Raw genomic sequence first — 4,849 nt, 5'->3', positions numbered from 1 at the left:
CCTAATGATGGGGTGCTGTCTTTTTGTGCATCACAAGGTGAGTGGGCACCTTAGTACGTCTGGTACAGCTGGAGCATTCGATTGTATCTATTTTACTTTTATAGTTGTACGCTGATTTGCTTTCTGTGTTCCCTCAGGTTGTGTTTGTAATTGAGATATTTTGCATTAAATCTGCGTCTTTTTGTTTTCTAAATTTATAAATCATAGCAGGAAGCTCAGCATAATCTCTTTATGTTTTCTTTACTGAATCAACATGGAGAAATAAATTCCAGAAATGTACCTTAATATTGGTAGTACTTACAGCCAAGTATAATGAACCTGTACATTTTTTTAACAGTTAAAAAGCTATAACTTGGGCGCCCAGGAGGCACCACGAGATAATTTGCTAGCACACCAGCACCGAGATTCTGAGCTCCCGGGTTCGAATCTTGGCTCTGCTACTGGTCGGCTGAATGCCCTCTGTGGTCAAATCCACTGAACTATGGGAGAATAAGAGGGGATTGGTGGACTGCACACACGTCGGAGGGAGTGTGTGTCTGGCAAATATCACGAACCGTTCTTGGACGCCATCAGGATGCCCAGCAGCAGATTGGTTACACTAAATTGGAAAAACAGGGGGTAAAATACATTAAAAATACTTCAAAAAAGCTATAACTACTGACATACACTTTTTTCCCCTCCTTCTTTCGGGCCCGCCTGTATTTAGGGGTCGCCACAGCGTTTCAGGTCCATTTACCTGACTTGACGCAGTTTTAGTCATTGGCTCGGTGGGTAGTACTGTCGCCTCACAGCAAGAAGGTTCTGGGTTCAATTTCCAGGTGGGGCAGTCCAGGTCCTTTCTGAGTGGAGTTTGCATGTTCTCCCTGTGTCTGTGTGGCTTTCCTCCGGGAGCTCCGGTTTCCTCCCACAGTCTAAAAACATGCAAGTGAGGTGAATTGGAGATACAAAATTGACCATGACTGTGTTTGATATTAAACTGATGAATCTTGTGTAACCAGTAACAACCTGTCCTGTCATGAATGTGACCAAAGTGTGTAAAACATGACCTACTAAATAAATAAATAAACCTGTTAGCTTCAAACATGTCTGGCTTATTCTACTGCCTGAAAGAAAACATGAGCATTTCAGTGAAGTGATTTGTTGTCCCAGCCCTAAAAAAGCTTTTAACTCAATGAGATTTTTTTTTTTTAACTATAATGCATTATAGAAAAATCTCCTTCTCTAAACCTGTATGATAAATCCTGTAGAGTTTTACACTAAAAGTGGGGGCATTAAGAGCCTCTGAGAGCCTGTTGTTATCTGTACAAATGATGCTCTCACCACAGATCGATGATGTACAACAAATTTTTTCAGCCTTTCTTCTTCCAATTTTGCTGTTCGAACTACAGTGTATTTACATGCACACTAGCGATCTGATCAAGGTCGGGTTCTGACGGTAATCTGATTATTCACATGGTCATGCTGTGATTGTATTGATTTAATCAAGACATCGTATTCCGATTGAAAGTAATCTGATTAAGTTACCTGGATTTCTCCCCAGTAATCGTTTTATTCGTGTCTCTGCGTCCGCTCAACCGCTGCGTCTGCGCATGTGAGATATTAATCCACGTAGAAACAGTAAACACCACATAAGGTAAAGAGGTAAACACTGACACCTTTACTTTTAATCAGCAGGTATTTACATCATAACATTCCCTGAATACACACAATCAGTGATGTCATACAACATCAGGCACACCTGGACTGTTTCCACACACTTGCACGTGTTTTACACTTTGGTTCCATTCATGACAGGACAGGTAGTTACAGGTTACCCATGATTCATCAGTTCAGGTTTAGTATCAAACGCTGTTTAAAGCAATTTAGTATCTCCAATTCACCTCACTTGAACGTCTTTGGACTGTAGGAGGAAACCGGAGTTCCCGGAAGAAACCCACACAGACACGGGGAGAACATGCACACTCCACACAGAAAGGACCCGGATTGCTCTACCTGGGAATCAAACCCGGGACCTTCTTGCTGTATATAATTTGCTGTCGCAGTGCTACCCATCGAGTAATAGCAATAAACATACATACATAGGTTCAGTCTACACTAAGCTGCATACCGGAAGGCAAGGAAAGCCGTATTTCATGCAAAGAGCAAAGCCAGTTAGGATCACTAGGACAGTAGAGCTTTGGGCTATCAATCGAAAGGTTGAGAGTTTGAATCCTGACTCTGCCATGCTGCCACTGTTGGGCCCTTGAGCAAGGCCCTTAACACTCTATGCTCCAGGGGCGCCGTACAGTGGCTGACCCTGCGCTCTGACCCCAGCTTCCAAACAAGCTGGCATATGCGAAGAAAGAATTTGGCTGTACTGAACATCTGTATATGTATATATTAGAGATGGAACGATCGATCGGCTATAAATCGATATCGGACGATTTTTAATCAAATTATGCTATCGGCGATATTTCCCAAATGTAGCCGATTCGATCGTGTGATACGTATATAAAGACCATGTTAAGCTTAACAGCTCAGTGGATTGATCCAGACTTTGAGCTACAAAGCACCAACCATCACGTCACCATTCATCAACCATCGTACAGAAACCATCGTGAAAGCTCTTCACGACCTAAAATAACATAATTAACGTTGTGCATCATACATAGTTCAGGATCATCTGCTCTGACTGACAGAAAACTTTTAGCTCCACAGATGGAACAAGTCTGACTTGGTTACAGATCTGTGGTAATAGCACTGATGTAAGTAACGCGTTACTTAGTAACGCGTTACTCTAATCTGACCACATTTTTCAGTAACAAGTAATCTAACGAGTTACTATTTCCAATCCAGTAATCAGATTAAAGTTACTTATTCAAGTTACTGTGCGTTACTATTTTTGCAACTCAGGGAGTGACGTCTGGCCTATGTGACAATTAAGTCACGAGCTGCGTCCGGAATCGCATACTTACAGAGTATGCACTAGATTGGAGGAAGTATGCAGTACTTGGCCAGTAAAGAAGTACATACTTTCAGTACAGAAGTGTGCAGTATGCACACAACACCGTAGCGGTACTACACGTGGGGACGTGATGACGTAATATCACCATAGTTACAGACTCATTACAAACCCCACTCGCCAAAATTTTGGATATTTATCGTCTTTTTGTTATTTATTTGTCTTTAAAAATTTTCTTTTATTTATCTTACTTACACTTGTGAACAGAGGACTCAGTTTTCCGCGTCTTTCTTGTTTCTTATTCCGCTTTAATTGCCTACGCAGCTCCAGTTGCATTACGGCAGCTGCTGAATGTAACTAATAAAGTAACTTGTAATCTAACTAAGTTACTTTTAAAATCAAGTAATCAATAAAGTAACTAAGTTACTTTTTAAAGGTAACTATGCCATCACTGGGTAATAGCAGTTTAATTAAGCTTTTTAATTGAGCTTTTTAATGTAAGAGAGTCACACAGAATGTTCTGTAGTAGCTGGTGTTTATTTAAAACCACGACATTAATTAATAACAGTAAACACGGAGAGATAACTGAGAAGAGAAACTTACGCTTCGCATAAAGTGAGTCATGAATCACTTATATCGATACTGTGAACAGAACGTCTCTCTTAAAGGCACACACACGTCAATGCTTTTGTCACCGGTTTATCTTCACTGTTCGTCCTATTTTTAAGTTTTTTTCAGACTGAACTGTATAACATCTAACCTGCGTGCGTGTGTGCGTGGTCAGTTAGACTAATGAGATATGTCTCCCGTGGGTGAAAAATGAAGTTTTAGAAGTAAAAAAATCTCGCAATGCCGCCACACCCCCTGGTCAGGCACTCGCGCCCCACAGGTTGAAACTCCCCCCATCGGAATCGGCTATCGGCCGATCACTCTGAAAAGAAATCGGAGATCGAAATCGGCGTCAAAAACCCAGATCGGTACATCTCTAGTATATATGACAGTAAACACATTCTATTCTACTAGCTCTAGCATAACTAGGATTCAAACTCAATCCCCCAATAATAAAGGGATATTTGCACCCCCGGGAGCCCAGGTAGAGATATTTGTTTTTGAATTCCATCTTAATCTCAGGAGCTCCATTAGCTGAAGCTATACATCAAGTCATGTACAGTCTGAATCCATCTGGTCCTGATGAACGGAGGTAAATAAGGGTTAAAAGGCTGTGGGAGGTGACCTGCACATATATTACGGATGACTTTTTTTTTTACCGATCCCTGGGAGCAGGGCCACATCCCTGAAGGATTGCGTGTGTTACTAAATGGAAGTTGTTCATTAAGGTTGAGCCTTTCCAGTCGCTCTTAAATCCAGTCGATCCCTCTGGCTAGAGAATTTAACCTCAGCCGCCGTGTGTGTGCTCCCAGTGGGTGGCGAGGGAAGAACGGAGAATCTTAAAGATGCTTCGGGGCTTACAGTCTGCAGATGTTTAATAGCAGAAAGAGCAAGTCGTGAATCAAATAATGAATCAGCTGCCAGAGGTGTGGTACAGAGGTGTAAGATCGTGACTTGTTTTTACAAAACGTTTCCATTTTCACACCTGGAGTGTGGTTAGCATGAGTTGAGGATGCTGGAATGTGTTTTTTTTTGGTTGTTGTAGACTTGGAAAAGCACTTGATGTCCACTTAGGTACAGCTACCTCGTACATGCAATTATCAGGCACTTACCTATCTGCCTACTTGTCAGTGCACACAATTTTTACATTTATGACATTTAGCAAATGCTTTTATTTAAAGTAACCTGCAGATTTGACCGAATACAATACATGCATTTGAGGGTTAGGGGTCTTGCTCCGGGGTCCAACATTAGAAACTTCACTATAGGTAGGGCTCTTCTAAATTCACTGGAAAATTT

The 4,849-nt window shown here is 41.5% G+C and overlaps 1 long non-coding RNA gene across 1 annotated transcript; it reads right to left on the bottom strand.

Moving 5' to 3' along the window:
* Positions 1-323: 323 nt before the first annotated feature.
* Positions 324-759, bottom strand: LOC134301763 (uncharacterized). The gene is made up of 3 exons (XR_010007469.1): positions 737-759; positions 555-598; positions 324-479 (listed from the first exon to the last, which is right to left on the bottom strand). It is a non-coding gene; the product is annotated as an uncharacterized LOC134301763 (long non-coding RNA).
* Positions 760-4,849: the final 4,090 nt, after the last annotated feature.

This window comes from Trichomycterus rosablanca, chromosome 24, assembly GCF_030014385.1.
Source record: "Trichomycterus rosablanca isolate fTriRos1 chromosome 24, fTriRos1.hap1, whole genome shotgun sequence".
NCBI classification, from domain to species: domain Eukaryota; kingdom Metazoa; phylum Chordata; class Actinopteri; order Siluriformes; family Trichomycteridae; genus Trichomycterus; species Trichomycterus rosablanca.
This window is presented reverse-complemented; position numbering and strand designations above follow the sequence as displayed.